The 25,465-nt window shown below is 37.2% G+C and overlaps 1 protein-coding gene across 14 annotated transcripts in view; it reads left to right on the top strand.

Moving 5' to 3' along the window:
• mef2aa (myocyte enhancer factor 2aa) overlaps positions 1-25,465 on the top strand; it is a 521,886-nt gene that overhangs the window by 141,958 nt on the left and 354,463 nt on the right. For all 14 annotated transcript variants that reach the window (XM_051920754.1, XM_051920742.1, XM_051920752.1 and 11 more), the window contains exon 2: positions 1,316-1,428. The gene's annotated coding sequence lies outside the window, so the exon portion shown is untranslated. The remainder of the gene's footprint in view (positions 1-1,315; positions 1,429-25,465) is intronic.

The following is a 25,465-nucleotide window of genomic DNA, read 5'->3' as shown; positions in this document are numbered from 1 at the left end:
CAAAGACACCTTAGATCTCAAGTGTGAATTGGTGTAGTTTAAAAGAAAAAAAAATGCAGCCCTAATTTTGAGATGGCCCAGAGCCAGAGTAGTGGATTAAAAATGGCTCATAGAACTAGTACATGTTGAGTAGATAGAACTCCAGATAAACAGATAAAGATTTACATTTTAGAATATAATTCTAAAAAAAATAATGAAGAAATAATGAAGAAATAGACAATGACGTATTCTAGCAATTCTTTCATGTTTGCTCTTTCCTTTCAAGATATACTGTAGCTGGCAGACTATTTGAACCTCAACTGTATTTTTTTTGTCTAGACTTAAGTAAGAAACTAATGCATAGAGTTTCAATTTCATGGTATGAAAATATGTAGCCAAGAATATAACAAACAGACATGATGGTCTATATATTTTGTAACTCTGTTTCACAATAGCATTACAATCTGGTCGCAAGCTCTAATTGTTGTGTTGTTAGTACTTTACAGTATTGTATTTATTCATTTTGGTTTAAATTTGCTTAGGAAAGTTTTCCTTCTGGTTTCTACTTGTTATCTAAGAATTTTGAACTGTTATATATGCCTACCTATTTCCATCTATTGGATTATAATAATTTCACATTTTTTTGTATTAACTTGTAAAGATGCACATGTGTATCTATCATTGTGTGTAAGATTCTTGAATTCAGAAAGAGGATTATGCCCCAGATTATACTTCAACCTTTACATAATGCATTGTTTGACAGTGTAAAAACTTGCTCTTATTTTTAAACACCTTCTTGATTGCTTGTCATCTTGTAGTCATGAACTGGTTAGAATATTATTTATATTATTATTTGTAGACAGAAAAATTAATTATTATGGTAATCCTCATTATGGAATGTGCAATCAAAAAACACAGAATCGGCTTAAAAAAACAATAGCTAAAACTCTCATCTTTGTCATTTTTTTGCCCCATTTAATTGCCTGTTATTACATCCAGATATTTGATAGATTCATTCTAGCTACATAATAGTAATATTTAGATTCATTCTAGCTACATAATAGTAATATTTTCATATCCTCTAGAAATTAGTGTAATCCTAATGAGCCTGTCTATGACTTTAGCCAATCAAAACCCATCCTGTTTTCTGACTGTAGTACTCCATAGGAATTCCCAGAAAAGTGTGCCCTGCAGCTTGCTGACTGGAGAAAAAGAGAGAATAGTTTGTAAATGTTGCTACTAGTAGGTATAGATTGAAGTGAACAGTTAAGATGTCCAGTGAGAATTTTCCTTCATGAAGGCATCTAAATATGACATATTATTATTATTTTTTAAGAAGTTGAATGCAGAAAGAAGTTTGGAAAGAAAAAGAAGAACAAAAGTGATCTTATTGAAGGATAAGAATAAGCTAAAAGCTTGCAACATTGAAACCAGCTAAGATTCTGCTGGGTGAGTACTGTTTCATTATCAGCAAGTCAATTTGTAGTAAAGCTCTTTTTTATGACAATATTCTTGATTCAGCACAATAAGGATATTGTTTTGAAAAGTTTGTGAAAATCAAAATATTATATGCACTTTGTGTGTCAGACAGCTGTTTTATTCAGGCATTGTATTGTAAGTTTAAAAATTTCTGAGTGTGCTAAAACATTATTGTACAAAGGCTTATTCAGCAGGGAGTTTTTATTTTAGGTCTAAAAGTTCTTCTAAACATAGAGACTTGCCTTATATGTCACTTTTTTATGTTTTTATTGGCTGTTAGGTCAGCTGTAGTGACTCTAGATATGCAGTTTATCAACACCTTTAGGTCATGTTTCATTGCAAAAAGAAACTGGTAACAAAGAAATAATTAGATTCTGATATTGCTTAGTGATTCTCTATTAGTTGATCATCCTTATCCAAAACAATCAGTTTCCACAAAAAAATTAGCAGTATTTTAAATGAAGTTAAGAGAGAGTATGGATTTTTGTACAGCATTGTGCTCTGAGCTAGCTCTAGCTACTTCATACAGGATTATGTCAGAACAGCAACAAATATTAATGAACCGATCTATTATATTGTCCAGGTTTTGTTGTTGGTCTATTTTCCTTTTGATTGGAAATACAGAAAAGAACATTTTTAAAAAGTGTGTGAAATTGGATAAGCTATTCTATTTTGCTATGTACAGTGGGACCTCGGGTTCATGACCATAATTCGTTCAAAAACTCTGGTCGTAAACCGATTTGGTCGTGAACCGAAACAATTTCCCCCATAGGATTGTATGTAAATACAATTAATCCGTTCCAGACCATACGAACTGCATGTAATATATATATTTTTTAAGTTTTTAAGCACAAATATAGTTAATTAAACCATAGCATGCACAGCGTAATAGTAAACTAAATGTAAAAACTTTGAATAACACTGAGAAAACCTTGAACAACAGAGAAAACTAACACTGCAATAGTTTGCGCTATAGCGCTACCAACCGCTGGCTAAAAACAAAATTTATTTTAATGAGTTTTAAGCACAGGGTAAAAAATGAACATTGTGAAAAAATCCATAATTTAATAAACCACCAAGAAAAGTAACATTGCAATAATGCACGCTATGAACCGATCATTGTAAACAGAAGTGAAAATGAAATCAAGCCCAGTGCATTCTTTAACTGCCTTCCTACATTATGTGTCCAGCTCTTTCTGTCGCGCTGCCTGTGTGTCTGCGTCTCTCTCTCGCGCTGCCTGTGTGTCTGCGTCACTCTCTCTCGCGCTGCCTGTGTGTCTGCGTCTCTCTCTCGCGCTGCCTGTGTGTCTGCGTCTCTCTGTCGCGCTGCCTGTGTGTCTGCGTCTCTCTGTCCCGCTGCCTGTGTGTCTGCGTCTCTCTGTCTCGCTGCCTGTGTGTCTGCGTCTCTCTGTCGCGCTGCCTGTGTGTCTGCGTCTCTCTGTCGCGCTGCCTGTGTGTCTGCGTCTCTCTGTCGCGCTGCCTGTGTGTCTGCGTCTCTCTCTGTCGCGCTGCCTGTGTGTCTGCGTCTCTCTCTCTCGCGCTGCCTGTGTGTCTGCGTCTCTCTCTCTCGCGCTGCCTGTGTGTCTGCGTCTCTCTCTCGCTCTGCCTCTGTGTGTGTGTGTGTGTGTGTGTGTGTGTGTTGCGCACTCTCTCTCTCTCGCTCGCTGCACAGGAAATGCACAGGGAGAGACTGAACATGTACAAACCGAAAGGGAAACTGGCTTGTTCGTATACCGAGTGTGTGGTTGTGAACCGAGGCAAAAGTTTGGCGAACTTTTTGGTCGTAAACCGATTTGTACGTGTACCGAGACGTTTGTGAACCGAGGTTCCACTGTATGTGTCTAGAAAATACATCACAATTTTTTTTTTGTCGGCCAAACTGTGTCTTTGGTTCATTTGCAAACTGGAATCAGTTGTGATCAAGTTGGCATAAATCCTAACTGAAAATCTAATAAAAGTTGTAAAAAGTTAAAATGTTTAAAATTCTAATATGAAGTTATTTAATTAATGTCTAGTATGCTGTTACTTTACATTAATGATGAGGAAAGGCTTTCCCTTTGGACTCAAATATAAAGAATAAGTTTTGTGTTTTTCAAGTTGAAGCTGTTTCTTCACAAGCATGGTTTATGTGCATTTGGTACTCAAAATGGTCGTCTGAAGTCCAGGGTCTTCTGTATATTTTTAAAAATATCTTGCCCACATTGGCGCTTTACTTTGAAATTAACAGGGAATGAAGCACCACTGGAATGATAAATACATATAAAAGCCTAAAACTTAACAAATTTGTCCTTTGGGTTTCGACAAAGGAACACATGCCTTCTGCGTTTCTGATTCAAGTTTGTGACAACAGAAGGGATCTGGAAATGATCATTTTATGACATAACCCAGGCATTATTTTTTCTCAAAGTAAGGATATATTTTCTATTCACATATGTGAATTCCTACCAAAATATAGAAGCAAATCGAATTAAAACCAACCACATGGTACAAACGTTTATTGTGATTTTCTTTTTCGTGAGGAAAATACTCCCCCCCCCATTAAAGATTACAAGTGCTGATATTTTTATTTTGAAATGGCTGAATATAATAATATTGGAGTGTTTTGTACAAAAATTACATGTATAAGCTGTTTCACAATGTGTGTGTAATCGAAAGACATGGATCAATTCTTAAGAACTGTCTTGGCTTAAAAAAATGAATGTGTTCTGTAAGTTTTAAGGCTTTTGTTTTCCAGTGGTGCTTCATGCCCCATTAATTCCAGTGTATACGGAACTTGTACTTTTAGTTGTTGAGCCTAAAAATAGATACAGTATATTTACTAGAAAGTAATAATCTGTAAAATGTCCTGCTTCCTCGCCACTTAAAGGATAAGTTTGGTATTTTTTTTCCCCAAAGTTATTTCTTCACAAACATGGTATGTATACATTTGCCAGACAAAATTGTTTTCTAAAGTTTTTTTTTTTGGTTCAGAAATTGCTATTTTTAATACTATGCCCCATTCCTCATTGGCCTCAATTATAAAGATCCGGTTAGGGGAAGATATTTTTTAAAATTTATATAAAACTCTTAACTTTCGAATACAATTTTGCTTGGCAAATGCATATATACCATGTTTATGAAGGAATAACTTAGATTTAAAAAATAACTAACTTATTCTTTAAAGAATATTTAAAGTTCAATATGTTTACCTCTGTGACACTGATATTGGATTTTTTTTTTTAGTTTGGACCATAGCACTTAGTTGTGCTACTCAAATGGAGGACATTGTTTATAAGTTTCTTTTGTTTATTTGTTTTTTTTAAAGTAGGTATCCTATTAGGTTATAAGTTTCATAGATTTTCTGAATTCTCCTGTTAAGGAGCACATTATGAAGAGTTTCAAAGTAAACCTCATGGGAGGTGAATTTATGCTGGCAAGGAAACATTTACCACATGTGCTTCAAAAGCACATGGCTGCAGTGGTTTCTTTCAGCAAACAGCCTTAACATTAGGATAGGGTTACTAAGTGAATATTTAGTTATATTGTAGTGTTTATTTTTGGATATTTGCACAAACGCACAGATATTTATATACTATCACACTCATGTACACACAAATGCAATTTTGGGTATACTTGGATATACATATGTACAAACATACATACACATACATGTAACAAGGAAGTCCTTGTCTTCCACCAGTTACATTAGGACTGTAGTAAATTCCTAGATACACATAATTTCCTTTAAACTGTAATACACAAAAGTCTATCACCTGCCCAAACTGTCCCAGCATATTGTCAGTACTCATTGCTTTAGTTTTACTACTGCTCCAAAGGAGAAAACAAGCATTGGGTCCCAAGTCAAAATTTTAACTGGTCTCAGAACTGTTCCATTTAACAGGGTAGATCCTGCTGTTTTGCCATATACAATATAGAATAATTCTTCTTCATGCCTTCCTTTGTGAACTATAACTTTGTGGTTGTAGTACTTTAATGCAAAAGAATCTTTACCCCGCCTTGAGTCCTAGCTCAAGATTAAATAAGCAATGGCAGTCAAGTCAGGTCATGTTGGGGAGCATGCACTAGTACAGCTCATTACCCCACCCACCACACAACAAAACAGCTTGGGATCCTGGTTGGCAAACAAAACCCAAGACAGAGATGCTGTCTAGTCCCGCCCTCTGGAAATGACCATCTATCTGCCACAGCCTGGTCCAGCTGCTTGGTCTTGCCTGGTCTTCTGATCCAGCTGCTCGGGTCCTTAACAATGAGGATCCTGCAAGCTAGATCACCCTCGGGGAATTGTGCCACATGGCTGTTGTGCCATAACGGACACTCCCTCACAATGCAGGTAATGTTCCTCATTCTGGAATCCATGAGCAACCACTCATTCGACACAAAGGATTCACAAGGACACCAAGGATTCTCAGAAGACACACAACAAAGAAGGAGTCCAGTGTTTGTCTCGGGTCACTGGATAGCGTCTATGTCTCGCAACTATATAGCAAAACAGGTGCGTATGAACATTTCTGCTATTGTCTGTACGCCATGTTATAGTGTGAATTATACGCATGGCGTTATGCATGAGGCCCCAGGACTCTAAAGACTTGGGCCTTCGTACTTTTGCAAAGATATCGGGAGTGCAACACACCCATTTCCAGCAATCTCGTGGCCCCCTCATGCTCTCCCAGTCCATCTACTGACTTCATAGGAAGAGTCACCAGAGACATGAATGTCACTGCAGAAGTAAGTAAGCCTCTCGACATGGTCAACATACTCTCTGCAGACACACACTGCTGATGGCTGTGCCCAAGAGGTCATTAAAAGCCTGGATCTTGTTTTTTATCCAAGACACTTGCAAGTCCAGACACTCGGACTTCTCGCCCACTTTCTTGAGAGCCCCGATCAGAACCTCCATTGACTCTGCAAACATCAGAGCATTGTCGTTAAAGTCAAGATCAGTGAATATTTCTTCACCAATAGATGGCTCCACAGCCGCTGGACCACACAACCCTGCCCAACACCCATTCCATGCAAGCATTGAACAGAGTAGGAGCAAGAACACACCCCTGACATACCCCAGAATCAACTGGGAAAAACGCAGAGGTTCTGCCTCCACTCTGCACAGCACTCACAGTACCACTGTACAGGCCAGCCATGAAATCCAGCAACTTTGAAGGGATCCCGCGAAATCTCGGGATGTCCCACAGGGCAGTTCAATTAACTGAGTTGAACGCTTTACGAAAATCGACAAATGGTACAAAGAAACTCTGACGATATTCACGTTTCTGCTCCATGAGAACCCTCAGTGCCAGGATGCGATTGATGGTAGACGTCTTAGGTGTTAAGTCAGACTGCTTCGGTCACTAGAGGGTGAGCAGGTGATCATGGATCCTATTGAGGATGACACTAACAAGGAACTTACCTGCAACTGAGAGCAGTGTTACCCCCCATTAGTTGCTACAATCCAGGCAATTCAATTACCCTTCCCATTCCAGATAGGGATGACAAACCCAGTTTTCCAGTCAGTTGGGATGACGCCCGTCTCCCAAATGGAAGCAAAGATAGATTGCTTGCAATGTCAGGAGGACAGCCTTACCACCAGCCTTGAGAAGTTCACTGCAGATATTGCAGATCCCTGTAGCCTTCCGTACCCTCAGCTGGTTAACCAGCTGTGCAATCTCAATGAGATAGGGTGGTTCACAGCTAATTGAAGGATCAACCTCAAGAACTGTCGACTCAGAGATATCCAACATCCTTTCCGGAGGATCAGCTTTAAACAGCAGCTCAAAGAAGTCAGCCAAGCAGGTCACAACTTCAGAGTCATCTGTAAGGAACGTTTCATCAGTAGCTCTGACTGACTCTCTGAGGAATGGATTCAGATGTGCACAATGCTTCGATTCCTCTATAAGTAGGACATGGTCACTAGACCATACATGGTGTGTCACTTGCTCTTAGATTCCTTTAACAAACACCTCCTTATCTGCCCTCCGAGCCTTTTCAGCCATCCTTCTCAGTTCCCAGTATAGACCGGAGTTGCCATCAAACCATGCGCTGTGACTGCTCTTGATGATATCCAGAGATGAAACACCTCCTTCTGGGAACAGTAGTAACACCAACACAAACCCCCGCAACTTTCAGGGTCTTGTCACGGAAGTTCTCCCACATCACATTAGGATCAGCAGTTGCACCCAAGTCTAGAAGTTCCTAACCCAAACTTTGTGAAAACTCGTTAGAAACAGCCTGATCTTGCAATCTGTGCAGGTCCAGCATCATTTTCCTAGTAGGTGGTAGCCTACTGCAGTGGTCCCCAACCTTTTTGACAGCAAGGACCACTTTATTAGATGCAAATTTTTCCATGGACCGGTCGGGGGGGGGGGTGTGGGGGGGCAATTTTATACACAATTTACATAACATTTCTTTTATTATTAAGTTATTAAGCAGTTCGCATACGTTTGCAACCTGAGATTTTTCTTCTTTTTTTGCATATAACAAAGACATATGCTTTGCATTTGCCATTCCAACAGATTGCACATCACAAACATTAACACTGTTATCGTTTTTTTCGTGTCTGCCGTTTCTATAAGAGGGTGACAATGAGTTAAATTCCAATGGATGTTTTTCAAATGTTGACAAGCAATAAGCAAAAGGTATCACTGAAAACCACAGAAAACAAAACCAGCAAAAAAAAAAAAAAACAGTACGAGGAAAGTTCGAAGAAAGAATTTTTTTTTTACAATGTTTCAGTTTGGGGATCGTTGTACAAACGTGCACATCTGAGCTGCGACCACAGATCTAACTGCTCTGTGGATGATTCATTCAGGCATTTCAAGGTCACTTCATTGTAATGAAAGCATCTGCTGAATGTACTTCGTAGTAACGTGATTTCTATAGACTCGTGTCATATGGGGAAACTGTCGGGACCGTAACAATACTTTGTTGTAATACTCTCTCACCTCGGTCTCTCTCCTCTCTCTGCACCGCTGCAGAGCCCCGCCCGCCAAGCGTTCTGAAAAGTCTGAGTGAGTCTCCATTGCCGGCTGTTCTCTCGCGGCCCGGCTGTCAGACGGCTGCGGCCCGGTAGTGGGTCGCGGACCGGTGGTTGGGGACCCCTGGCCTACTGGACCCAAGCTGGATCTTCAGACTAGCAACAGTCAAAACATGGAGCCAGTTTCACCGTGATCACGAGATCCATGCAGACTGATGTAATCCCCATAACCTGTTAGTGCCAGTGGTCGCATTGAAGTCACCCATGACCAGAGGAATGTCGCCTCGTGGGCACCCATCAACCACCAAGTGAAGTTGTGAATAAAATGTCTCTCACTGAGACATCACTCACCACGGTCGGAGAATACACTGAGACAACTAACAAGGCAGAGAGTGCCTTAATCTGAGTCTCATAATACTTTTTTTGAAAGGAGTGACATCAGACACCATTGGAAGGACCCAATCCACCATAACAACAGTTACTCCCTGAGTATGACTGCCATCAGAGTGAACACACCAATAAAAGGTGTACTCACCTACAGAGATCTGGCCAGTCCCAGGTCTTTTATTTAAAAAATAATGCAATTGCACATATGAGTCATTATTGGGTCATTCTTATTACACCCAACATGGTGTGATATGTGTTTGGGGTGGGTTAGGAGAACAGGTGTACAGAGTTCCACAGGGTATGACTTGTTGTATGAACAGCGGCAATTCTGAAGTCTGAATGAAGTGGGACACCTGTCACACCGTATTATGTTTGCTTATGGCAAGTAGAAGGGATCTAGAAATTCCAGCAGGTTTGTGGCTTTTAAATAAGAAGCATCAGAGGAGTTACCACAGGGATAACTGGCTTTTTATGTTGAATCATCATATATTATGAAGCAAAATCCACAAGCTGTTGATTGATGATGAACACTGATAGGTTGTTGCAGTAGCAACTCTGCTCAATCCAATAAGAAGAGCAGATTCAGTTTTAGACATTTGCAGATAGTGAATGAATAATTGATCCAGAAACTACAGTTGTACTTCAAAGTTTGTGAACCCTTTAGAATTTTCTATATTTCTGCATAAATAATATGACCTAAAACATCATCAGATTTTCACTCAAGTCCTAAAAGTAGATAAAGAGAAACCAGTTAAACACATGAGACAAAAATATTATACTTGGTCATTTATTGAAGAAAATGATCGAATATTGCATATTTGTGAGAGGCAAAAGTATGTGAACCTCTAGGATTAGCAGTTAGTTTGAAGGTGAAATTAGAGTCCAGTGTTTTCAAGCAATGGGATGACAATTGGGTATGAGTGGGCACCCTGTGTTATGTAAAGAACAGGAATCTATCAAAGTCTGCTCTTCACAATACATGTTTGTGGAAGTGTATCATGGCACGAACAAAGGAAAAAGAGTTGTTGATGCTCATCAGGCTGGATAAGGTTACAAAACCATCTCTAAAGAGTTTGGACTCCACCAATCCACAGTCAGACAGACTGTGTACAAATGGAGGAAATTCAAGACCATTGTTACCCTCCCCAGGAGTGTTCGACCAACAAAGATCACTCCAAGAGCAAGCAGTATAATAGTCGGCGAGGTCACAAAGGACCCCAGGGTAACTTCTAAGCAACTGAAGGCCTCTCTCACATTGGCTAATGTTCATGTTCATGAGTCCACCATCAGGAAAACACTGAACAACAATGGTGTGCATGGCAGGGTTGCAAGGAGAAAGCCATTGCTCTCCAAAAAAAAAACATTGCTGCTCATCTGCAGTTTGCTAAAGATCATGTGGACAAACCAGAAGGCAATTGGAAGAATGTATTGTGGACGGATGAAACCAAAATATAACTTTTTGCTTTAAATGAAAAGCGTTATGTTTGGAGAAAGGAAAACACTGCATTCCAGCATAAAAACCTTATCCCATCTCTGAAACGTGGTGGTAGTATCATGGTTTGGGCCTGTTTGGCTGCATCTGGGCCAGGACAGCTTTCCTTCATTGATGGAACAATGAATTCTCAAATATATCAGTGAATTCTAAAGGAAAATGTCAGGACATCTGTCCATGAACTGAATCTCAAGAGAAAGTGGGTCATACAGCAAGACAACGATCCTAAGCACACAAGTCGTTCTACCAAAGAATGGTTAAAGAAGAATAAAGTTAATGTTTTGGAATGGCAAAGTCAAAGTCCTGACCTTAATCCAATCGAAATGTTGTGGAAGGACCTGAAGCGAGCAGTTAATGTGAGGAAACCCACCAACATCCCAGAATTGAAGCTGTTCTGTACAGAGGAATGGGCTAAAATTCCTCCAAGCCGGTGTGCAGGACTGATCAACAGTTACCGGAAACGTTTAGTTGCAGTTATTGCTGCAAAGGGGGGTCACACCAGATACTAAAAGCAAAGGTTCACATACTTTTGCCACTCACAAATATGTAATATTCAATCATTTTCCTTGATAAATAAATGACCAAATATAATATTTCTGTCTCGTTTATTTAACTGGTTTCTCTTTATCTACTTTTAGGACTTGAGTGAAAATCTGATGATGTTTTAGGTCATATTTATGCAGAAATATAGAAAATTCTAAAGGGTTCATAAACTTTCAAGCACAACTGTAGATAGATGTTTGGCCAGCAGTATAGTGAAACATTTTGGAATGGTAACTGTTGATAAAACTGAGTAAATCAGTAGTGAAATAATTTTAACCAATTCACGCTGAATTAAGTCAGACAAATTAAATGGTCACTTTTTGTGTGTGAATTTTATGTTCATGGTTATTACAGTGAGGGTTAACTTATAAATATATTCATTTAGATTATGCTTGCTTTGACCTTTGTTAATTTTGTCGGGCAACTCATTAAAAATGAAATACCCTAAAAAGGGCTTTAGCTAGCAAGCCATGCTGGTGCTAGGCCAAGCTTATTAGTGTACCAATGATTGTTGGGTAGCTTTATTCATGAGGCTGGATTTTTACCCCCCTTATGATCCGTGCCAGTTGGTGAGCAAACCCTGCCAGTAGGCCACCTTTGCAGATTGTAGGTTCCATTAAGCCATACATTTTGAGACGAAAGACAAAAGTCCGGCTTCCGGTTGACTTTTCAGTAATTATGGTATGTAGGTAGATAGCCAAACTGATTTGTGGTTTTTAGCAAAATATTCATTTACATAATCTTCATTCACATTTCATAGCCATTTTAGCTTGTGACTGACTGACTAATAGCCTGTCCACCCAACCATTTTCATAATCTGTGGCTGTGCTCACTTGCTAACAAAATGAGTATGAATTATGAAGAAGATGCTATTCTGTAGGCTCTCGGTTTTGGGAACAGTTTCAAAATGAATACCTATACATTGATTTCATTACACAAGCACATGTTGCACATTTTTTTGTATTGCTATTCTCAGAATTCATGAAATTGTCATCTGTTATCCTGTATTGTCTTAATGCATTGTAATGCAATGTATTTACCTACTTGCCTTTTTTTTTTTAAAAAACCATTAACCAGTAGCCTGTTTAAGAGGATACATCTCTTTTTCCAAGAAACAGCAATCAGAATATGCTGGGGGATGTAGAAGGGAACAGAACTTGATGTCTATTTTGGTAGCCTGCAATATACTTATTTCATTTGTATTATTGTCTTGGCATCTGTAAACATATGCATGCTCTGTCTTAGAAAAGAAAATGTAAGTTGATATGGATCTTTTAAATTGATGAGCACTCTTAGTGCTTTTTTTCCTCATTTTCCTTCTAAATGTTAATAATACGGTTTTCTAAATTTGGTAGTATTTCCCTGTACAGTATAGGTTTTCAGATTATGTGTTAAGTTGATTTTTTATTAGTTGTATATTTTCCATTTGGTTATCAAATTGAAGCTTAAGATGTGATCAAATGATGTGTTCATGTTCATTGTCCTGCTGGCAGGACACCGCTGAATTTCAATGTTGTTTGTGTATGTTGCAATAATCCCACAAGTCATTTAGAAGCCACAATGGTATTTTTACATACCCAAGGGTGTCATCTTTCAAATAAATCATAAGTGTCCATGTGTCTGCTCTCTTTCATTATTAAAATATGCAATTTCCACATGAATATACCAAGGTGAGCACTGCATCACAGCAGACTGAACCTGCTTTTATCAAAGATCCTACCTATTTCAAGCCTCTTGCAGTGAAAGGCTTAGATAATATTCTGGTTAAAATTTTGGGTAAGGTGCAGGACCCACCTCAAAACAAGCTGTTAGTCCATTACAGAGCACATTAAATTACAGGTTTGTAGTGCTGTTATTATTATGTGCACTGTGTAAGGGGAAATTCTTACTTTCATGCGCTAATCAACATATAACATGTTACCACCCTCTGGAACCAGAGCCCCAAGTAACATAAAATGGAATGCTTTGCCAAACTGTGTAACGCCGAGTTGATCCAGGGAGAATATACAAACTTTCGATTAAGAAGAAACTGTTGAGGGAATCAAAATAAAATAACTATAGGTTAAGGCAGTTGTGCCACTATACCATTCCAGAACAATACTATTGCACTGCTGTAACCTGGTGGATAATTAAGTCAGAAACATACAACACAGTAGGTAGAACTGTAAATGACTACTTCACTCTACTTCAGTTATCTACCTTACGTTGTCTCTGTTTTTTGCATTTCAATTAATATCTATGTGTGAGTCTCCATTCTTAGATTGTTCTGTACTTGTGCTGAATGCCAAGGTACCCTGAGAAGAAAAATATAAAAACAGAATGTGGATTAAAAAGTATTAATTAATTAAAAATCTGTAAAACGCTTCTTCAGTCAAAAAGTTTGCTAACACACTTTGTGCTTTCTGGGAATGGTAGTAATTTTGTTAAGTTGAATATTTTTTATTGAAGTAAAAAAAAATAAACTGCAGTGTTCAGCTAGAAGGACAGTTTTCAAGTTTTTTGTGGGCTGCACACCTGCAGCTCATGCAGTGTGAGGTTTGTTTGCAGATTCACATGTGGTTTGTAGCTGTTAATTCCTGTTTAATGCAAATATGACTTGTTCATAATGGGTTAAGTTAGTTTTCCTTTTTTTTTCTTTTTCTTTTGTTAATAAATGGCATTCAGGAAATGTTCAGAGACAGTTTTGTTTTGGATATTACTAGAAGCATTGTCTTTTTATATTATTTTTTAACATTTTCTAAAGAGCCTGTCCAATAATGTATACAATTTTATAACACAGTATTGTTATTCATTGTTCTATTCATATAGTTATTAATATACAGTATGTGTAGAAATGAATATTGTATATACAGAATATACAGTACTATAATTTATAGACACATGCCAAAAAATTTAGTTTGAACATATTTTGGTGGTTTACTTATTTCCATCAGTACATTTTTCTAAAGCTTCTTTTTCTCTTTTCACTTTTTCATTGTGAAAAGCTGCAGCTTATCAGCAAGGCAGAATCCAGCCCTGAACAGAACACCATTCCAATACAAACACTTTGGCAGACAACCTGTCCAAATCAAATAGGCACAAATTTAGAATTGGCAGTTGGCCTGGTGACATGTCATTGGATTTTGAGAAGGAATTGGAATCTACTTGAGATAGTTATAGGAACACAGGAAGAACAAATATCTCTTCCTAGCAACTGTCTCTTCCCAGCTAAAAATTGAATTAGATTTTAAGCAGTGTAGTCGGGCATGATCATCATCTGTTTCACTTTTCTGCCCATCTATTATATACTGTAATATATAATACAGCTGAAATTTGGTTAAAGTAATCAGTATGATTTCTAAATAATTCTGCTGTAATCAAATATTTGTAATATCAATGGAAAAAGCTAAATACAAGACTAATTAGTCCATAATTCCTTTAACAGCAATACATTATCGGCTGAGCTCAGTTTGCAGTTACAGTATAAAGAACACTGTTATACAAATATAAGAATGTGAGTTGCATCTAATTTTTTTAAAGCTTAACACACAACTGGTTAAAGAAATCATGTAATTTCTGAAATATACCTCTGTATAATGTATTAGAATAAGGAACAAGGCTATAAAAAATGTATTTTTAATTATTCTTAATTTATAATGCTCACACAAGTCTTTTTCAATTTTCTGTTCACATTTTTAAGCATTGGTGTTCCTTTTCTAGCCAGTTTATGGTTCAGGATAAAGATAAGACTATGAGTACAATGAGAAGAAATTAGATTTTCTATACTGTAGGTTTACTGGGATTACTTTAAATGACAGCATAGAGTTTTGGAATCTAATAAAACGCTGGATAAAAACCACTTCCGTATACATGACAGCTAGTTTCCTTAGTACCTTACAGAATTTATGACTTGATAGACATCTTCCCTTCTACCCATTTTTATATTACTTTTTATTTATTCTTGGCCAAAGAGAATCCAGTGCCAATACTGGCAGCACTTAGCACATTCCAGGAAACAAGTCTAGGCAGGACACTGGTTCAATTTTGTGTACACTCAATGCACGCTGATGCTCACACCATACAAATTTAGAGCAGACAGGTAACCTAACACACACAAATTTAAACTGTGGATGGGAAACTGGAGTACTTGAAGTAAAACACTGTCACACACATGAAGAAAGTGCAAACTCCACAGCGCTAGTTGTCAGAGTGAAATTACAACTTTAATCACCAAAAGCTGTGAATCAACAGCACTGAGCTGCTTTGCTCCTGTATGGACACCTGACTATTCCAAATTTTAGATTTGCTGTATTTGAAAGGAATATGTAAAATAAAGTATTTGATGTCTCTGGAGATCTCAGGCTGTTCTTGGTTTGGCAGGGTAATGGAATTGATGACTTTGATCCACCAAGCAATTTTACAATGTTTACTCAGTCCAACTGTCAAATGTTCAGTGTCCCATATGTGTGTCAGAAGTCTCTGCTGTAGGGAGCAAATCTAGATTTAGTTAGGGATATCAAAATAATAAGAGAGTTTTAAGATTTTATAGTTTTATGGAATGTGTGAATATTACCTGTGAATTGGCAGGCTTGGATAGTATGTCCCATTTTTAGATAGTGGGAGCAACTATAGTTTAACATCCACTTACGCTTCTTCAAGAAAGTGTGAGGCATACTAGAAAAAGACATCTTTCAATTAGGGTCATAAGAAAAGGTGAGAAAGAAGGGGACATTTATCCTAGTCATAAACAGCATGGTAAGCACTCTTGGCAGACATTTTATCTTGAAATGCCAAATGTTCTCACTTTTATCATTCATGATATCAATACACCTTAGTATAGGTGCTATAAAATACTGAAGTATAACCCCATACCTTAGCCCTAGCCCCATTCATTCAAGGGAGGTCCACTCCACTCTTTCTTGACTTCATTCATTTTTGTTGGTCAACCATGCAAGGTGAGTGTTGGAGTCAACCGAAAAGTATTCTGAGTACAATTTTGCTTACATTTTTATGGACAGGATTTTACATGTAGAGCTAACATTGAAGAGTATCTATTCTGAACACCTGATGGTGGCATCTTAACTACGTTGTAGGTTATATCTTTTTTTTTTTTTTTACCTCATAAATGACTTTTTGAAGCACAGTGAAGCAACTTTCTCCAAGTATTATCTGAAAGTTACCACATCCATATCTGAGGTTTTTGATGCTTACCATAGAAGAGTTATGTACTTTTTAGGGCAAGGAATAGGCAAAGAAGAGTCGTTAAGGATGCCATGAGTTTCTGATATCAATGTTATATTGCTACATCTTGTTAAATAAGTATAAACTAGTGATATTTTCTTAATGAAATTGAGAACTAGAACTAAAAATATTGTTTTTTTGTTTTACATAAATAAGAACTGAAGTTAAGGCAAACAGAGAAACTAAAACCAAAATAAAAATTAGTGATATGTGAACGAACTAAAATGAGAATGAAAACTAAGTAAAAACGGGGGGAAAAAGCAATAGCATTTTCGTTAAATCCGGTTCAGTCGTGCAGAGGGGTTGTTTGTAGGCCACCCTAAGCGTCCAGTTATATTGTGCTGTTCACTATGTGGTAATCTTGTAACTTGGGCTTAATATAGTCAAGTGTTTAATTACAGCGCAGATGATAATAAAAGCAAATGTAGCATGCGAGAAGAAGAAAAAAGTCTGAGTTTCAGTGCAGGACTAGCTGGATCAGTACCAGTGGATGTCCAGCACTTCTCTGGCACCATGACTGCACTTTTTATTGAAATCACACATTCCATACAAATACATCCATTTTACAAGAATAGGATTGAAAACAAATCAACCCCCACCCCTGAGAAAGAGAACATGGCCAGCAGAATAAAACTTAAACCTAGTAAACATAAGCAAATAGAGTAATAAGTGAATATAGATTAAAAAAAAAATAGGGAGAGAATCTGCCTCCTCAGTGCTTTAAAAGCATATTCTAAAATGTTATTGATTAGATCCTGCCAGGTTTGGAAGAATTTCTGCACAGATCCTCTAAGTGAGAATTTTATTTTTTCCAATTTCAAATAATATATAACATCAGTTACCCATTGACTTAAAAGGGGAGAGTTAGGATTCTTCCAGTTGAGCAAGATAAGTCTACGTGCCAATAGTGTAGTAAAGGTAATCACAGTTTGTTTGTCCTTCTCCACTTTAAACCCATCTGGAAGTAGGCCAAACACGGCTGTTAGTGGATTAGGAGGTATTGTGACACCAAGGCTGTCTGAAAGGCATTTAAAAATCTTGGTCCAAAATGATGTTAGTTTGGTGCATGCCCAGAACATGTGACCCAGTGAGGCTGGAGCTCGATTGCAGCGTTTGCAGGTTGGATCTTGCCCTGGAAACATTTTGGACAATTTTAAGCGAGACAGATGTGCTCGATATATAATTTTTAGCTGAATAATTGTATGCTTTGCACATATGGAGCTCAAGTGAATTCTCTGCATTGCTACCTTCCACTCCTTTTCTGATATGTTGAGGGAGAGATCCTTTTCCCATTGTCCTCTTGGGTCTTTGAAAGGGAGGGACTGTAAAATGGTTTTATATATTGCAGAGATGCTGTCTAAGTCCTTGAAACTGATGAGTATATTTTCCAGCATAGAGGGAGGTGGGAGATGAGGGAAATTTGGCAGGTTCTGTTTAACCAAGTTTCTAATTTGAAAATAGTGAAAGAAATGTGTTGCTGGAAAGTTAAATTTAGAATGTAACTGTTCATAGGATGCAAAGACAGTGTCTATGTATCTCTTAAGTGATTTAATCCCAAATGTTTTCCAGACATTAAAAACTGCATATGTTTGCGATGGTTAAAAAAGATGGTTCTCATGCAGTGGTGCCACCGATAAAAGATTCTGTATCTTAAAATGTTTCCTATATTGGTTCCATATTCTGAGTGAGTGAAGCACTACTGGGTTATTAGTATATTGGCGATAATTTGCATTTATTGGGGCGCAAAACAAGGAATATAAAGATGAACTGCAGGATTCCATTTCTTTTGCAGACCAAGCCTGCAAATGTTCATCTATTTGTGTCAATGTCCAGGTTTTAATATGTTGTAGGTTTGCTGCCCAGTAGTAAAACTGAAAGTTAAGTAGAGCCATGCCACCTTCTGCCTTTGGCCTTTGTAGGGTCGCTCTTTAGATACGTGGATGTTTTGAATTCCAGATAAATGTGGTTATGGTTAAATCTAATTTCTTAAAGAACGATTTATTGATGTATATTAGAATATTTGGAAATAAAAGCTTCTTTTTATCTTAACAATGTTAATTCTTCCAGCTAAAGTGAGATGAAGGGTTGACCATCTATGCAAGTCTTACTTGATTTTTTCCATACAGACAGCAAAATTTTGTTGATAAAGAGCTTTATGTTTACTTGTGATGTTTACCCCTAGATATTTGAACTGATCTGTGATAAAAGGGAAGGTGTCCAATCTAATATTGTGTGCTTGAGAATTCACTGGAAAGAGCACACTTTTAGTCAAATTAATTCTGAGACCAGAAATCTTTTGGAATTCTGTTAGTGCTGTTAGGACTGTAGGCACAGTATTTTGTGGGTCTAATATCTACAGTACTATATCATCTGCATATAAAGAAATTTTCTGTTCAAATCCTTCTCTGATAATCCCCTTTATCTCATAAGCATTTCGACAGTGAGCTGCCAGTGGCTCAATGGCGATTGCAAAAAGTAGTGGTGACAAGGGGCATCCTTTTCTGGTACCATGTTCTAGTTTAAAGTAGTCTGAATTAATGTTGTTAATACAAACTGAAGCTTCTGGATTGGTATACAGTAGTTTAATCCATGTACAAATGTTCGGGCCAAACCCAATTTTCTCTGATGTAGTGAAAAGGTAGTTCCATTCAATCATATCAAATGCTTTTTCTGCATCCAAGGATAATAAAATCTCTGGGATTTTTGACTTTGTGGGTGAGTATATTACATTAAACAGACGTCTAAGATTGGACGCTAAATGTTGGCCTTTAATAAATTTGATTTTGTGATATTACTGAAGGCAGCACTTTCTCCATGCTTCTAGCTAGGACTTTGGAGAGTATTTTAACATTATTCAGAAGTGAAATTGGTCTGTATGATGCACATTGTAATACATCCTTATTTTGTTTAGGAAAGATGGTGATTGATGCTTGACGAAAAGTTTGAGGTAGAATTTTATTGTCTCTAGCTTCTGTTAATGTTGCTAATAGGAGGGGAGCTAGCTGTGTGGAGAACTTCTTATAAAATTCGTCAGGGTAGCCATCAGGGCCTGCTGCTTTCCCACTCTGAAGTGACTTTATAGCATCTAGTAATTCTGGTAGTGCCGGAGGTTTATCCAATTCCTCTGCCCTAAGAGTATCTATATGTGGTATCTGTAATGCATCCAGAAATGCATTAGATTGTGTCTTGTCTTCTTTAAACTCAGTAGAATATAAGGATTTGTAGTAGTCTCTAAATGTGTGCATTATATTTTTATGGTCAATGATTATGTCTCAGTTTGTGTTGGTAATTGCTGGGATTGCATTGCAAACTTCTTGCTTGTGGATTTGTTGAGCTAAAAGCATTAGCTTTCTGTCCATGTTCATAGTAATGTCTCAATTTAAAAATTAGTTGTTCAGTTTCTTTAGTTGTTAAGAGGTAGTAAGCTCTGAATGCAGAGCCTGCCTTTTCCTATGAAGAGCCTCACTTAGACACCTGGCGTGTTCTTCATCTATTCTAGTAATTTTGTTGGTTACTGCTTGCTTTCCAGTTTATTTCTGTGGGAAAGATATGAGATAATCTGTCCTCTTAAGATGACTGCACTTCTTACAGGGACATGCGGTCTCACCTGTCATCATGAAAAGTTAAAAAACTAATAATAACATAAAATAAATTTGTCCACTGGTCTGTGCTATAAATTTGTTTTCTGTATGATTCCAATAATTTTTATCATTTTTATAGTCAAAATCACTGAATTTGCACATTTACTGATCAAATATAGGGGAGAAATGCGAGGTGTGGCAGCAACGAGACGAGCAGATCCTCACCTCAGATTGCGCTATCCCTCACACACTAAGTTGATGTATGCAATTGCATGCTGTTGCTGTCTCTCTTTATGTCGGCAATGTTTGCAAACGCGTTTATTATACACCCTGACTTTCCACAGTCTGGCTAATAATATTTTTAATGAATGTGTGTGACATATTTAGTCTTGCTGATCGGACAAAAAACTGCAGTGAAAAGGCACAACAGTACTGTGTCGCACTGAAGGGGGTGAATGTGATCCCAACAGGTGCTTGTTGCTGCTGTTCTTTTACACTGAGGCTCTAGGCGCCAAAAAGTTAGTGATATCAGAAAGTCAAATTCACTGCAGCGATCTGTTTATTTTTATTTTTTGTTCCGACTGACTGACAAAATGGAAGATTAAGACTTTTAAAACTAAAGGAAAATAAGGAGGACCTTTACAAGAAAGTGACAGAGATTTTTGTGGAGAAAGATAGGCACATGGATTTCATTTACAGATAAATGTAAGACCATAAACGGTTTTCAATTTTATAAAAAATGGGATCAGAGTAAGGAAAAAAAAATACAATATTTTAAAACTAAATTTGGACCTTAAATAAAATATTTTTTTGTTTTTCTTGTTATCTTTTTGTTGAACAGTCTGTATTAAAATTGATTAAAGCATTTTAAAAATGACTAAATATTTCAATTAAGGTCAAAATTGACATCCACTTTTTTTGTACACCACTCTATACTTTCATTTTTATTGAATGAGTATGAATTGGGAAATTGCAATGGCAAATTTAGAATGCTGCTATAAATGTAAAGTTCTTTCTTAGCCAAATACATACCTTACCTATCTATATGTAAAGAATGCTGATGAGATATGAAACATAACCAGTAGTCAATATGAATGCTGCCAACTGAATACTAAATAAGCTACTAGTTTTGGTTCATATATTTATAACTCTGACTCTGAAGGAGTCAGTGCCTAACCAGCCAAAAACCTCATGGCACGTCACTGCTTCGGTACTGGCAGCAGAAATCGTCAACATACAGTCTGCTGGTGCCAGTGGCCGAGGACCTTGTCTGTGCACCTGCATTACAGGTGCTCGTCAAGCGAATATTTTCACTGTGTGGCAATCTGTGCAATGGATGTCGTTGCAAGATGAACAAATCTCTCGAAATGCGTGCTTGTTTAAAGCTTAATAGCAACGTGCTTGCACAGACTGGTTTCTTGTATTGAAACATTTGATCTTGCTGACTACACTCATTAGACTGCTTAATTGGTTTGATCATTAATAGTCAAGCTGTGTTTAATGGTATTATGAACTGTGATTTTATTTTGTTGACTGAAATATAACTTGCATTAAAATATGTGTAGGCCAACATTTGTGCTCTTGCAGCAGAAAAAACTAAAATTGTTCTAATATCCTGAAGAAAAAAAAAATCCACAACTAAATAAAATAAAAACAAAAATTTTAAACACAGAACTAAATAAAAATAATAATAATAATCCATATTACTAACCGAGAATGGTAAACCGGATGGCATGGACGCAGGTACACGGCGATGGGACCATGAGACGTACTGCACAGGCGCGTACAGCTCAACTAACGGAAATAGCAAATAAAATAACCGCCATATTGTGAGTGGCACTACTGCGGAGTGAAGTTAGGAATAATGTGCTGCTTGGGATTGTACAAACCGCTGAACGCTTTACACCAAATTCAAACACAATACAGCTCAACGATACACACACGAGCCCACCTGGATAAGATCAATGAACACAGGCGCCTACAACGCGCGTCTGAATCTGCGGAAGCAAAGCAGGCACGGGTTAAGACACTACGGGGTCCGCAAAGGTCCACAAAGATAGTATGGAATATATAAGAGCACACCGATCAAAAAAAAAAATCAGTCGTGTAAAAGCACAAAGTACACAGAAATCATGTGCTCTCAGTGCATAGAAAGCGTATAAGGACAATACGGAGAATAGAGACCCAAAGGCATTGGAGAGAAAAAAAAAGGCAGATAAGAGATTATGAAAGCAGTGGAATTCGAAAGGCTCAAACAAACGATGGCGTGATACACATGCAGACAAAGGTACAGAATATGAAAGCAGTAAAATTCGAAAGTATTGTAGCATCCCACCCAGGTTGAGGGCTTTTTGCTTTTTAGTGACTGTTAGGTCCGATTGAGGGAAGGCGGAGTACAGCACGGAGGACTGATAGCGGGGTATTGATTTCATGCGGTAAGGGGGGGGCGTTGGAGAGGGTGCTAGAAAGTTGTGTTTGGGGTTAGGAAGTCAGTGGTTGTTCAGGTAAAACTTTTGTGACACTTTATCATGTCAGTCACTACAGTATCAAAGAAAAGATAGAAACGATTGCATTACCGCAAACAAAAGGTGATTAATCATCAGAACCAGGTGTAACTGAAAAAATACCAGGACAAATTGAGGTCTGAAAAAAAGAGTAGACAACAAAGTCTTTTCGCATTCGCATCATTCAATGGACAAAACGTGGATTTACACAATAATGGACCATATGCTATGAGAATCTGTGGTCCCACAACAGTTAAAGGAACGACAAGTTAAATTTCAAAGAGTACACAATTCGGTTAGGTGTATATTGATGATCTCGGAGAAGCGATGCAAATTTTAACAGGCAAAAAGAAAGGTGATGTATATATTCCGCGAGTAACATTACACACCAAAGGAGATCGTAATATGCCATTCGTAGTAAAATTTTAAAGTTTACTGTGAGAATAGCTTTTGCTATGACAATCAATCACAGGGACAAACAGAAAAACTCGGATTATTTATTACAGAAACAGAAACAATATTCACTCACGGGCAGTTATACGTTGCGTTGTCACAATGCGTCTCCAAAAAATATTGTTTTTAATGAAGCTTTAAAGTAAAAGTGAAAATAATGAAATTGAAACAATTCCAAAAAAAAACATGTAAAATTGTATATCCAATTAACCAAACACGAGGGTTGGCGAGCGAAGCCCCCTAGTAAAACTAGAATGAAAAATAAAATAAAAACTAAAACTACAATTAATATCAGAACTGAAATATCACTGGTTTAAACCCCTTACAGGAAATCTTTGTGGTGGGTTCATGACTTTAAGTGATTATACCCAGGTAACACCAGCGAGTGCTCCAGAAGCAGCAAGGATATACTGTATTACAGAGAATAAAGTCTCTACTTTTTTACTTGGCTTGTTGCCACTAAGGAATAGTACTGAATAGGAAGTGCGGTACTTCAAAATGGATATACTTTACAACAGTGTGTGTTTCAATGTGCATGTAACAGTGTAAACTGAATTATGGCCCTGTGATCTTACTCTGTTTTACTTACACAGTATTTGATTTTCCAAATATAAAACCAGTTAATACCAGTTTGTGACCAATTTGAAAAAACCTGTGCAAAATTTAAATTATTGAGACATAAGAACATGTGTGAAATGTCATGGTGTAGTCTGAAAGGAGTTTTTTGCATAAGAAGACACCTTCAAGCAGAGTGTTGGTAAAATTAGTGGAAAACTAAAAATGAAATGGTAGAGCATTGTATATGTTAACAGTTGGAATGTGCCATTCTTATATTAATAATAATGTGTGTGTGTAGAAAAGAAATTGCACATGAAAAAAAATCAGCATTCAGTGGCATACTAAAATAACAAAGCATGGCAGGTTTCCGTTCTCTACAACCACACCCACAGCTAGTTGATTTTCTTGCCTATATGTACTTGTCACCTGACAAAGGTAAGGTAGAAAAATCTTTGATTATTTCACCTAAGACACTGAACAAAACAAACTGAGACAAATATAAAAAAAATGCAGGGCAGTTTCGTTTACTGAAGACACGCCCTCTTTCTGTGACGATGCGGGTTCTACTCCATGCTCCCATCCACTGTTCGGGAGCACTCAAACCCAACACCGTCGGTAATGTTACCAAGATGAGCTAGACAGTGAGGCAATAACAATGGAGCAAGGGGATGGTGCAAATGTGCAATAGTGCTTTTATTAAAATAAATCAAAACAAAGTGTTCAAATAAAGTGCAACAGAGCAGTGTCCAAAGTTCAATAAATAATCCATAAAAGAAATGTGGAGGTTTAAAAACAATCCTTTAAAACCGAAGTTAAAATGCTATGCAGAAAGCAGTCTTTTAAAAAACCAATGACAAGCCTGGTGCTTCTTTTCCATTAGCGTCTCACCTGCTTCTCCCATGCGGGCCCTGCAACAGGCGAGATGCTAATGGAAATTACTTTGGGTCACAACCAAATTGGGTTACAACCAGAGTTTTGGAACTGGTTGTGACCTGAGGTTCAACTGTATTTATTTCAGAGCTAATATAATAAAGAAGGCTGTGCATTGTTCATAGGTTAGTATACACTGTAATAGAATAGTATATCATTAAAAAAAAAGTACCCAGTTACAAGTTATACTCTGCTTAGTTATGTTGAATTTTTTCACCCATTCAAGGGTTATTGGGTTATTAAAAAGTAGAATTGGCTATATAAGTAAGGAGAAAAAATAAAACTGAAAATGTGGTTATAATAGCATTTTTAATTGCATTGCCTCAGGTAATATCAAGGCAAATGACATATTTAAATGTCTACACAACAGATTTGCTTATACAATCTTATATGCAACTGGGGGACTTTTGAAAAGTAAAGATTTCACAGCCAGAAATCAGGAAAAGTAAAGTGCCTTACCAAAAATATGTAAATTCTTATTTGCATGAGTAACCAGGCCATGTAATTATTTTGCATTACATTTGCAAGTCAGGTTTTGAAAATGAAGACTTTTGAACATAAAATCAAATGTGAATAAGGATTCTTTATGAAAACTGAAAACATAAACAGTTGACATATAAGTTAAATTGAATGATTAATGATTAAAAAATTATTTTATGTTATATTTTAATCAGACATGTATTAGCAATGATGACTGCATAAAGTTGAAAGTACAATTATCTATGAACTGCAGTAATACACAATAAATTACAGATGTAATTGTGTTCCTAACTTAATATTGATTCATCCATCCATTTTGCAACCTACTTATTAAGTTCAAAGTATTAGGAAGCCAGAGCCATTTTGCTGGCAGTATGCTCAAAACTTGAATCAACACTGTGCTGAGTGCCAGCTCATCACAGGCAACAGTCATAAACACCTCTGTATTCACTCACATTGGGCCAATTTAGAGTTGGTAATTAATGTCATGTCTTGTGTATATTTGGCATGTCGGATAATATCAGAGTCACAAAACCAGACACAGGGAATATGATATATCGGTATCAATCCAGAATCGTCCTTGCCTGATGTTAGGAGCTGCTGGTATAGACTCTGTCGCTCTGTGGAAATGTACTCAGAAAGTTAATAAAAACTGTTTGATGAATGATTACATGATACGAAAACCACAGAATTTAAGAGTTGGAGAGTCGTAACTCTGTGGCTTCACCTGTGTCTTCATAGAAATTTTTAAAAGTATCTAGAGATACTTGTGGGGTAAATGTCATTTTAAGTCTTTCAGTTCTTCTAAAAGTAGTTAAATAGTTCATACTAATTTGTTAATAGTAATGATTTACAGTTTATGCTCCTTTCCTAAAGGCTGCTGAATACAGAA

Source organism: Erpetoichthys calabaricus, chromosome 17, assembly GCF_900747795.2.
Source record: "Erpetoichthys calabaricus chromosome 17, fErpCal1.3, whole genome shotgun sequence".
NCBI classification, from domain to species: domain Eukaryota; kingdom Metazoa; phylum Chordata; class Cladistia; order Polypteriformes; family Polypteridae; genus Erpetoichthys; species Erpetoichthys calabaricus.
This window is presented reverse-complemented; position numbering and strand designations above follow the sequence as displayed.